At 36.6% G+C, this 12,610-nt stretch overlaps 1 pseudogene; it reads right to left on the bottom strand.

Annotated features, from left to right (window-relative positions):
* Nucleotides 1-899: 899 nt before the first annotated feature.
* Nucleotides 900-1,750, bottom strand: LOC119038187 (39S ribosomal protein L39, mitochondrial-like; annotated as a pseudogene).
* Between the last annotated feature and the right edge of the window lie 10,860 nt (nt 1,751-12,610).

The raw sequence follows: 12,610 nt of genomic DNA on the forward strand, positions 1-12,610 counted from the left end.
CATGATCCAGGTGATTTTTTACTCTTTGCTGCCTGTGTGTACTTACAATCCAAATGTAAGATAATTTGAAATTATTAAAGAGCAGTAATACCTCTCAGACAACAAAATTAACATTTTTATTATCATATTTTATAAGAAATTATGTAGGCACATTGTACAGATTTTGAAAAATACAGTAAGTCAAAGAAGAAAACTAGCTTTACCTTCTACTCGGACGTTCTATGTGATTAGCAACAGAGAATTCAGGCCCTGCTGTTTTCATATATAGTATTTTCACTGGTGATAAAATATTTTTGTAACTGTTCTAATGAGTGTGCAATATGTATTTACACATTTGTACTATAATTCATCTCAACAACTATTGTTGACATCAATTTTTAGTATTTTAAATGGCATGACAATAAATATATCTATAAACAAATAGGTGAAAATTACGTATTAGTTGAAAACAGCATCATGAGAGGAGAATTTCTGGCCCAAAGTTAATGAAGCTTCTATTTTTGGTAAGTACTTTATTTTGCTTTCAAAGAAGATTGTACCAGTTAACATTAAATAAGATTGCTGTTTAAACTATTTCCAGTAACATTTACTTTTAGTTTAATGAAAATATAACTAATAATTTCTATTCATTGAAGAAAATTTAGAAAATACAAGAGAAAACTTAATAATTCTTCTGAAAAATTTCACCATCCCCAATGAATAGCTGTTCCTTCTTTTTAACCAGAGATTTTGTGTGTACATTTATATAGGATAATTCAAAATATGAAGTTTTAAACTCTACATCCTTTTTTCCCTTCACATTGTGTCATGAACATTTGCTAATGTTTGGTTTTCTTTTTTTCCCTACTTTATTTCTAACACATTTAATTTACTATACATCTTTAAATTTTAGGAAGTTATTAAGTAGATGTCCTTTCATCTGCAGTTTTAATGTACTCTTCAGTTTCCGTTTTCTGAGACCTTTTTCATCGCTTACATACTATAAAACGTGCTCTTAAGTGAACAGGTAAAGAAAAACCCAGGAATCTTTGAATAAGACTTCGCTGACTGGCTTGAACATTATGAAAGGCTGACACTTCATACTGGAAACAAATACTTGTTCTTGGTATAAAAAAGGGCCCTCACTCACATCACTGAAGTCACCAAATCTGTGTAACCTGACTATTCTTTCAGGGTCTTGAAATGCCTTCTGTTTCATGAACTGTATTTTACTTGTTGTGTTGAAATATTCCTAATGCCACTTTTACATTGATTTCCAGAGTTTCAAGTGAAAGATTTTTATAAATCAAAGAAAGAGCATCTTTTGTGAAAGAATGTAGGTTCTCTTGTTGGCATACACTTATTAAGTTTGTTACCCAAACCTACATCACAGCAGAAGGCTCCAGTGATTACAGAACTTCTAGAGCACTGACCAAACTGACCATATATTCACCTTCAAATGCCCTCTGGCAGCCTGCCATCATGACACAAGAACACCCAGCCTTATTAACCTCCCCTGGATCACCATCTCTGAAAGTAAGAAATGTAGTTTCACAGGATTTGGTCAAAGGCTTATACATGTCCCACAGCTGTCTGTTTTCAAGAGCCAGAACGGACTTCTTGTAATACCCTTCGCTTAAATGCATGGAGAGACTATAAGGAAGTAAAATGCTTTCACTCATTGCAAACTTGGCGCCAAGGTCAGTTTTCCCAATGTGTTAGTAATCTTCTTAGTTTGGGGAGAATGTGTTAACTGCCTGTTTTTCTCCATTTCCAACAGTTCAGTGGGTAACGGTTGATAAATTGGTCATGTTGTTATACATCCCTGCAAGCCTCTCCACTGGGGTAGCCTGCCAGACCCCCAGTTCGCAGAACCTCAGAGCCGTCACCTCTGTTGTTGCCATAGAAACCTGCACTCACAGGCCCTCCACCATCTCCCCGCCCACCAAACCTTCTGTACTTCCATAGTCGCCACCATCTACCCTATTACCCTAGTCAGAAACACAGATGATTCACTCCAGACAAGACTTTCTCTCTGTTGTCCCATACCAACAGTTTACCAAGCCCTCAAATGACACTGTCGGAATAACTCATGAGCTACAGCTCCCCTCTAGCCATAACCCCACCACCTTTCTCACTTGAGTTATTGCAGGTACCTCCCACCAGTGTTTTCTATGTCCAGTCCAACCATCTTATATCCCATATTCCATGATGCTATAATGTATTCTTTTTAGCACTGAAGTAAAACTCTGTTGTTCCAATGATCACAATAATTCATTTGAGATAAAATTCTGTGGTTTTTTTTAATTTGACATTGTTCTCATTTACTTCTTTAGCTTCAATTTGCCCTTAGGCAATGCCAAATGACTTGTTGTTCTGTGGCTGTACATTGTTCTTTCATGAGTATTTAAATTTGTTGGAAGCCTCCTGTAGGGAATAAGAATAGGGGCCCTGGAGGTACACTGCCTGGATTTAAATTCTGTCTGTGCCTGCAATTGACCTTTGGCAATTCATTAAACTGCTTTGTGCTTTACTTGTAAAATCAGGACAGTCACAGGGCTTACCCATGGGATAGTTATAAGGATAGAAAAGGAATACTTGTAAAGTTCCTGGAACAGTGACCAACACAAGTGCTGTGTAAGTGTCTGCTAAATAAAGGTTTTTTGTTTTGCCTATTATATTGCTTAACTTGCACGACCTGCCTGACTTCAAGATCCCTCAGTCTGAACTAGACTGAGATGCCTGCCTCCACCCCTTTACCTTTGTCCTATCATTTTTCACATTGTTGAATTGTCTACATTTGTGACTCCCCAAACAGTGCCTGAGAAGAGAGGTTGTCTTTCCTTTTACCATCGTCAGCACATAGCACAAACTCTAAACAGTGCCATTATCTGTTTTGTAGATGAACAACATTTTATGCCTGGAAGTTTTGATTAAAGTCTTTTTCACCATTTGTTCTTCTTGAGTGCACTATGTTTTTGAGATCCTAATTAAATTTAAAAAAATATTTGAAAGGCCAAGCCTCACAGTACAATAAATTACAAAGATGTTAAAAAGAGACTGAGTCAAAATCCACTTTTATCTGGAACTTTACCTTGTTATTTTCATGTAGAAAATAAGTAGCACATACCACATAATAAAGTAAACATTTGCAACCAAGCAGCCATATCTACTGAGATCATTAAGTTGTAGGAATCAGAGCTAAGCAGAATGAGAAAACATAAAATAAAAAGAAGAACGACAGAGACACTACTTTAAAAGATGGTCGGGGCTCTTTGGGTTGCAGAGTATGTATCCACAAGATTATTTCAGAATACCTAAAGATCTGTAACAGGCTGTAATTCATAAAATAAGCAAATTACTTTTAAGTATATTTTATTGATTATGCTATAAGCAAATTAAAATGATACAGTGTCCAGAGGTATAAAGAGTCAATAAATGGAATCACTAGAAAAGAACATTTGAGTTCAACAATTAAACATTTTAGGAAGATATAAGTTTTAATGCACTTAATGAATACAAAGGCAATTATAAAGAACTTTGAATAGAGAAGAATAAAATAGCTAAGGGAGATGAATAACACACTCAAAATCATGAAAGGGAAAATAGAACAAATGAACTGAAGAAGAAAAGTCTAATGAAAGATGTAAAGCAATTGGAAAAAGGAGAAAAATATGTGAATATACTACAAAATCTTTTACCACAAAAATATTGAAGTAAAGATAACTGAGGTAAAGTCATTGTGTAAATATAGATGTTATAAAATATGGGTATTTTTATAATGCCAGTAATGCCACTATAAAGTATATAACTATAATGATACTAAATAATAATATAATAATGGTACTAAATAATAATATAATAATGGTTGGTGATAATGATGAAGATGATGAAGACTCCTATAGCAGTAGTCTTTAGTAGGGTAGGGGAGCAAGATATAAAGACAAATACAAATGTTATCTAGATAATGTTACTTATATATTTGAAAAACTGAACACCTAGATATTTAACATTAACTATAACAATAAATATGCTATTTGCTTCCTGATAAAAAGCTTCAAAGGCAAATAAAAAACTTCCCAAGTCTTTTGTTCTCCAAGTCACTCTTACACAAGAGAAATTTGATGAGTTAAGTGTAAATGCATAAGACACATGTGGATTATATTTTCTTTTAAATACACAAGGGTTTAAAAATTAAGGGGAAAAAATGTTTGACCCAATGCATTTTTGTGAAAGCAAAACAAAAAAACAATAGAGACAGTTTTAGATTGTATTATGACCTTCAACACTGTTGTGTTTGTTTATTAAATTAACCTAAAAGTAAAAACTGCTTTTAACTAGGAGAACTGAAACAATAAAACCTGCACCAAAGTATGGATTTGTATGAATAATTTCCTAAAGGTCTTATTGAGTTTCTTTTTTAAGAAAGGAATCTCCTATTCAGGGATGTTCAAACAAACACCCACTGCATGTGCCTATTCCATTATTTCTTCATGATGTTCCTGGTTCATGTAGTAGAGAAGATAATATCTGAGTATGTGTAAGACAAATGTTACCATCCTTCTTTACTGGTAGGACTGACTTAATCAGCGCTTGTACTCTCTAATTAATTCAATAGTGTTCCTGAGTCATTTTTAACACTTTGGAATGATACTTTACTATAATCTCTGCTGATGTATTTGCTGGAAGAACACTTTCCAAGATGCCATTATGTTCCTGCAAATAGACCTGAATCGTTATACAACTTGAATAGTTGGGTTATTTTGAGATTTCCTGATGGTTAAATCAAGCTGATGGAACCGATGCTATGACAGATGTCCATCCTGACATCCTGCAACAGCAAGTAAAAAGAATAAAGGAATGAGAATGGAAAAATTGGTGTTTTTACTTTTGTTGTTTGCTCCTGGCTAACTTGGTGCTTCTGGTGAAGCAGGCCAGTTCAGTGACTTTGGGTCATTGCTTTGTTCTTGAACCAGAACAATTGTAATGAGCATTTTGCTCTTCCTCAAAAGTTCCCAGTTACTGTGCATTACCATCTTCTCCTTCTTTCCTTTTAGATCAACCAGGACGTCCTGTCAGTTATTTCTGTACCTTTTCTCAAAGTCATCCTTTCTTCTTGCTTCCCAGTGCCAGTTTTTAAAACAAGCCCTTGTCTCCTGGCCCCTAAACTGCAGTTTTTAAAAGGAAAAAAATCAGTCTCTTCTACTTCAAATCTGCCTCCAGGGCCTGGTGACAGCAGCTTAACGTTTCTAAAGTGGAGATTCTTTCTACCACTGTTTTACTTAATATTGTTCAACAACACCCTATTGCTCAAAAGCTAAACTCTTAAACTCTTAAACTCTAGTATTTCTAGAATACTAGAAAGCAGTATTTGCTCGATAAATATTTGTTCAATGAATGAATTTATTTCTCTCATTTCTAGCCCACTAAAACCTACCTTCCCCCAAACTCTCTCCTCTACTTTTTGAAGCACACAAAGTCTCTTTGGCAGGCAAAATGACTCTCCAAAGGTGCCTGTTCTCTCTCTAATTGTTCAGAATTATTAATATATTATACTGCATGGCAATACTCTGCAGATGTAGTTAAGGTTACAGACTTTTAAAAAGGGAGAGTAATCTCGATGAGTTTAGAAGTAGATTCTTCCCCAGGTGTCCTGATGAGAACCCAACTAGCTAACATCTTTTCTTAAGCCTGAGGAAAAGGGTGAAATCCAGAGCAGAGAAACCTACGAAGTCAACTGCAACATATTTGTGCTATTTTAAGCTTTTGGTAATTTGTCACAGCAGCGATAGAAAACTAATGCACTCTCTAGTGCACTGTTGATGAGAATTCAGAATGACACAACCACTCTAGAAAATGGTATGGAGTTTCCTTGCAAAATTAAAAACGGAACTGACTTTTGACCCACTTCTGGGAATATATCCAAAAAATACCCAAACACCAATTCTAAAAAATATATGCACTTCTGTGTTTATTGCAATATTATTTACAATAGCCGGGATTTAGAAATAGCTTAAGTTCCCATCAGTAGATAAGTGGATAAAAAAGCTGTGGTATATTTATACAATGGAATACTAGGCAGGGATAAAAAAAAGGAGAAATTCTTACCTTTTGCAACAACATAGATGAAACTGGAGACTATTAGGTTAATTGAAATAAGCCAATCCATGAAAGACAAAGATCATCTGATCTCACTTATATCTGTAACCTAAAGAACAAAATAAACTAACAGGCAAAGTGGAATCAGATGCACAGAAGAAACAAGGAACAGACTGACAGGTGGGAAGGAGGAGGGTGGAACTGGTTGAAAGAAGGCGAAGGGGTTAGACAAAGAATATGTATGCATCACCCATGGACATGAACTACAGTGTCGGGATTGACTATGGAAAGGGGGCCTGAGATGAGGGGGTGAAGGGAGGAAACTTGTGGCAATTGTAATAATATAAACAATAAAAACTAACACACTCTCACATATGTTGTCCCTGAGTTGTGCCCGTGTGTCATTTCCTCTTTGCCTCTCACTGCACACTGTTTAACTGTGACAGTAATGCACTTTCTATATTACTTCCCCACCCAACTCTGATTCCCAGAAACATATATTTAAAAATTGTAATGGGTCCCTAACAGTGAAATATTTTAATCAATTAAGGTTTGAAAAAGAGCGTACTTAGAAAAATCTGTGGTTTCACTGAAAAGAGTAATACGCCTTTTAGATCACTTCCTACAATGTATAAGATATTCTTGTTTGACCTATGACTATAGGCACTTATTTTAAAAACACAACATTTTAAACCAGTGCTTAGCAAACCTAAATATGCATGAATAGCACCTGGGAGCTATTTTAAAATATAGATTCTGATTCAGTAGTTCTAAGGTGGGACTGCAAATTCTACACTTCTAGTGAGTTTTCATTGCATTTTTTAAAATTTACTTGCTTGGTGACCCTGGGTAAATCATTTCAGGAGATAAACCTAGATTTTTTCGTCTATAAAATAGATATTGAGAGTATAACTAAGATCATGGGTAGAAAGGAAATGCTTCTTTCTGTGCCCTATGCCGCATCCCTCTCGGCCCATTCTAATCCAAACTGCATTTGTCATAAACACAGCTTATCACACTAATCACATTGCACATCAAACACCAGCCACATTCCTCTGCTTTTCTCTTATAGCAACTTGGGTAGTAACAGCAAAGCAGCCTATAAATACAGAGATAATGCCCATGGACCAGTCCATCAATCAGTGGAGCTCAGGACTTGTTGATGAAGGTCCCAGGCTCTGGATCTCCATTCAGAAATACACTTAACGCAGTTCTTTAGAGAGAATTAGGCCCACAGCTGAATTGAGTTCTGGTTGTTTTCAGTGGAAATAAACATTTTCCCCATTTCCTGTTGTTACTTTACTCTTCTCTTCACTTCTGTTTCTAGGGATAACTTTCCAAAGAAACTATCTTTTCATAAGTCCTGTCCAAAGCTCTGCTTTTGGCAACACAGCCACTTACAGTCTTACCTGTTTTAGAATGGAGCGGGAAAACAATGGCTTACAGAGGAACTCTAGCACTTGAACTGGTTGGGGACAATGGCGATCTTAAAGATCGTGCAAATACCTAACTTTTCATTTACATTGGAAACCTTAGACAAAATGAATAACGTGCTGAAGTCAGCCCGGTATCAACACGGGGAATACTAGGAAAGTCAGAGTCTTCCATAGACATTTTAAGGACCTTTATTTTCTGCAGTTGGGAGTAGACTTTGCTGAAATTTGAGCCCAGGATTTAAAAGAAATGGAAGCAAAAAATTAAAAAGAGGATGGAATGTTTGGTTTCAGTGGATCTTCAGTGGATCTTCTATGTTAAAAGTATGGCAAAAATATAAAATAAGGAGGAGCCTGAGACCTGGGATGACAATCCTTAGTGCACCAAGAAGACATGCATTGATGAGGAAAAATCAACATCTTTGAGAAGCTCGGTGCGGCTTTCCCCAGTAGCACAGAATAAACAGAATGAGGTGATGCCATGAGAGAGAGGCTCTTAGTGTTAATAAAAATGACATTGTCCTAGAATAGCAAAAATCAGGTGGTGGCACCTAGCCATCTGAAACAAAGTAAATATAACTACTATAATGCACAGCAATACAAGTGTGTCACAAAAGGAGTCCTTCGCCTATAGCAGGGGTGTCAAACTCACTTTCACCAGGGGCCACATCAGCCCCATGGTTGCATTCAAAGAGCCGAAAGTAATTTTAGGACTATATAAATGTAATTATTCCTTAACTAGGGGCAAGGAGCTCTACATTCTGCCCTTTGAAGGCAACCATGAGGCTGATGTGGCCCCCAGTGAAAATGAATTTGATACCTGATTTACAGGGTTCTGTGATAACAACTAGAAGACTATGGTATAGTCTCTAGAAGTAAAATAAATGAGTAGCCAACAAGAGTGTTGTTTGATATGTATAACCAGAAAAAACTCAAGAGATAGTAGGCTAAGGCTAAGGCCTCCATAAACTTCTCCAATGAAAATCACTATTCCTCACACAGTTTCCAGATCTGGGTTAGCTTCAGACACAAGGGCCTATTGACTGAAAGGAGCCAGTTCTTTCAAGTAAAGGCCTGCTGAGCCACTAGAAGTGTATACTAAATGTTATACCAATCTCTCTTTTAAAGGACTCTGTACCAGAACTATTGCATAATTCGAAAAAGGAATAACCAAGATCTTTCAAGAAATGTTGAAAACTGAGTCTTACTTCATAACAAAATGAAAGTGACCCTTATCCCTGCTATATTATTGCAATGCAGTCAATAAATTATGCCCCGAAGCTATCTTGCAGTAGATCTAATCTCTCCATGGACCCATCCTGGTTATTTTCTAAGACTCTTAGTTTTTATTCAGATGATACATATCTAGAATTTGGTAGAGCCCTTACATTCAAATTCTGAATAAGAGTATTAAGGTGAAACATTAAGAGCAAACTTGAGATTATCCCACCCTTACCCATTTGTGGTTGTAAGTCAGAAATAATTCGACCTCCAAGGTGAGCGTGTGCAATCACAAGATCAGAAATAACCAGAGTATGTAAAAATGGCCTCTATAAGGCTTAGCCAAGGATCTAGTGTGGAAAAGGCACCTTGTCTGGTTAGGGCATTACCCTCTATAATGCACTATTGATTTTTAATCAATAGCTGTTACATAATGTCTCATACCCAAAACTATAGTACACAGATGTGGGAATCAAATATTGAAAGGATGATTGACCACTCTCACTATCCTTCCTAATGACACGTTAGGGACTTTGTGCTGCTCACTCCTACAAGATTCAAGGCCTTGAACCCAAGAAGAAAATGTTTCTTCTAGGAAACATACTAAGGGTTTCTCCAAACCTAACACTTCAGCTTTTTAGGTTTCTAACGCCTGTCAATAAGCAAGTAAAGATATTAATGAATTAACATCATTGACCATAATTGTCCTGAGTTTCTATGGTCACTGTCATGTAATGGATGCATGGAGACTTGTGTTGCCCACCAAAGGGGACCACAGAGGTACCTCCTGCTGTTTCTAGGCTCAGTAATAACAAGGAAAGTCATTTGCAGCAATAAGTGCCTGATAAGGCCCAAGGCAATCAAAGATTGAGATACCTAAGGGATGAAGGTTCATGATTCTCTTTCAAGCAAGCAGCTTATACACCAACTAGTGACCAGCCAAGTGTGAGGGAACTCTAGAATGGATGGGAAAAAAAAGAGATGAATATCATCTATAGCCTTTGGAGCAGGAACTGCAGTGGGCTCTACCAAACCTGTTTTAAATTCTTGTTTTTTCAAGAGGTTATGGCTAACCTCAGCTTTGAAGAGTTATGAAAAAGTTGAACTTAATGTGGGACAGTAACTTGTCTGAGCTTGAAAGGGAGGCTGCAGTAGATGATGCAGGACTCTGCATTAGGTCCCTAACTAACCTACAATTCCAGCTGCACATGTGGAGAGCTCCCTCGCCCTTTGGCAGCATCCAACCTAGAGTGCCTGCTTCTGTTTTTCTGCTTTAGAGCCTTTGTGGAAGTTACAGGAAGCTCATTCACTGCACACAAGGGCTGCAGCTTGGAAGTGTGAGATAATTAATACCCTTAGGATACAACTCTCAGCAAGAAAGGACAAGAATTACAGTAAATGCCTCAGCTTCAGAGAAATAATTCCGAAGGCCCCTAGCAGGACTGAGCACAGTTGCCCACAATGGTAATCCACATTTCATTGACAGCTCTTCCTTCCATAGAATGCCAGCTCACTCAGCTTAATCTACCACTTAGTCTGTCTACTCTCATCACATACAACAATTAACAGTTGTATTAACAAACATGAAGTGTCCCTAGGTCCCCTCTTCTCAGGGATACCGGAAGCTGGTTAAAACCTTAGGAGAAATGCCTGCCCCTTGCTGTACAAGACAGACTTTCCAGGGGCACACACCTGAATTTAGTGTATTTATAAATGTATAAATCTAGCATAGCCAGACATGGAGCAAAACTTTTGTGTAAGATTAAGGCAGTTAGAGCTTAAACTTTGAAAATTATAAAATTCCAGATTTAAGGTGACTTCTAATAGATTCCATTAAAAACACAGTCACTTATTATAAGAAAATGAACCTGAATAAAATTATAAGTAGGTAAGAGTATGAGTAGGCATGCTATGGCTAATTAATATGAAAGTTATTTTATCAGATAAGATATGCCTTGTGAATAAATATGAACAGTTAGAATTTTTTATGAAACTTCTGAAGAAATTATTTCTTTACGTATTATTTCTGCATATATTGGATTCAAAGGCACCAAGAGAAATCCTGGGATCACAGAATGTTAAACAGAAAGGATCTTAGAGAGTGTCCAGTTCTATCCCATCTTTCCATCTTTCTTCTTGCCCAGGGAAAGTTATGTAGCATTAAGTTGAAGCACAGACTCTAGAGCTAAATAACCTTGATTCTTGGCCATGACTAAGTTAGCTAGCTTCTCCATATCTCAGTTTCTCAGCTGTGCAATGGGAGTGATAACAGGAGTATCTAATTACAAGGCTATTAGAGAATTGGGTATCTTAATAAATAGAAGATCTTAGAACAGTTTGTCACACACTAAGAGCACAGTAACTTTTATTATGTGTTTTTGTTCTTTCATCAACAACTATTCATTGAGCACCTACTGAGCACCACAGTTGTTGACCAGATACTGAAAATATAAAGATGACTGCCATGGACTGTGCCTTCAAGATGCTGGAAAGCTGAGAGTAAGTGAACACGAGATTGTACAAGACACCCCAAGTATGAATGAACAGAATTCCATGGAGTAATCTTTACCAATGAGGTGGTATTTTAACTATCTCTTGAAGTAAGAGCTCTCTGGAAAGTTGTTGGCTACTGCTGCTACTGCTGATAATAAACAGTAATTAATAATGCAATCTTTAGTTATTGTCTAACATATACTGGATCCTACAATAAGTCAAATAATTCATAGTATCAGTATGCTTTATTGTGTTTAATCCTCAGAAAGCTTCTATGAGTTCAGTTTTATTTTTATCTCTAGCCTTGAACTCAGGAAACTGAGGCCAAGCGAGATTGCGACATTTTCCCAAGGTTACATGGAGAATAAACGGCAAAGGTACAAAGTGAGTACATGGCGTTCTAAGCAGTGAGACAAACAGTGGAGAGCACACCTAATTGTGAAAAGCAAGGCATGATGCTGAAAGAAAAAAATTAACAGTGGCTCGAGCTCTGAATGCTCAGAGTGTTCTAGATGATGGCAGATGATGAAGAATCTTGAATATTTTGCTAAAAGCTTGAAAGTAATGCAGAAGGACCCAGTAAGAAAGGAAGAGCCTGTGGAACTTTATGAGAGGAGAAACAAGAGTAATTGCTTCCATTAACAAGAAATGTATATACATCCATTGTCTCACTTAATTCTGCCGACAACCTGTGACTTACATAGTAGTATTTTTGGCACCAAAAATTGAGCTTATATTTACAGAGATCAATCATTTTTCCTAAGGATTTTGGGAAGATTATTCTGTAGTTGGTGTACTTGAAACATATCTTAATTGGAAAAGAGGGTAAGAGAAAGAAAATGATGAATTCAAAAGTGACTGTGGTTTCTGGAATAAGTCACCAAGTAAGACATGATAACAATACATGAGATTTACTTGTGAGTTTTAGAGGTAGAGAAGGACATAAGGAATCCCAGTTTTGCATGAAGACTTTGCACTGATTATTGGGCTTCCTAGTGAAAGTTTTAGATGGGCAGTTGAAATGCGCATCTGACTTCAGAAGAGAAGTTAAGTAAGAATGACAATGCAGACTATGATGTGAAAGTATTAATGCACTTTACTCATTTTTTCTTTTCCACATATATAACCATCACACTCTTTTCTGCATATATAACTGTCCAGGGCCATAGGCGTTAATGGAGGACAAGAAGATTAAAGTGTGTTTCAGATGAAATGTAAAGATAAATAATATGGAAATAATTCACACATTAGCAATATTTTATAAGACAGAAATCTTAATTTACCACATGGAGAGAAATAAATATTGGTTTGATTTCTTTAGTTTTTATTTAATATATAAGGGGCTAGACCAGGTGTTTTCTAATAGAGAAAACAACCATGGTACC

The sequence above is a fragment of the Artibeus jamaicensis genome, unplaced genomic scaffold (assembly GCF_021234435.1).
Source record: "Artibeus jamaicensis isolate MK-2021 breed Jamaican fruit bat unplaced genomic scaffold, CSHL_Jam_final contig_3114, whole genome shotgun sequence".
Lineage (NCBI taxonomy): Eukaryota > Metazoa > Chordata > Mammalia > Chiroptera > Phyllostomidae > Artibeus > Artibeus jamaicensis.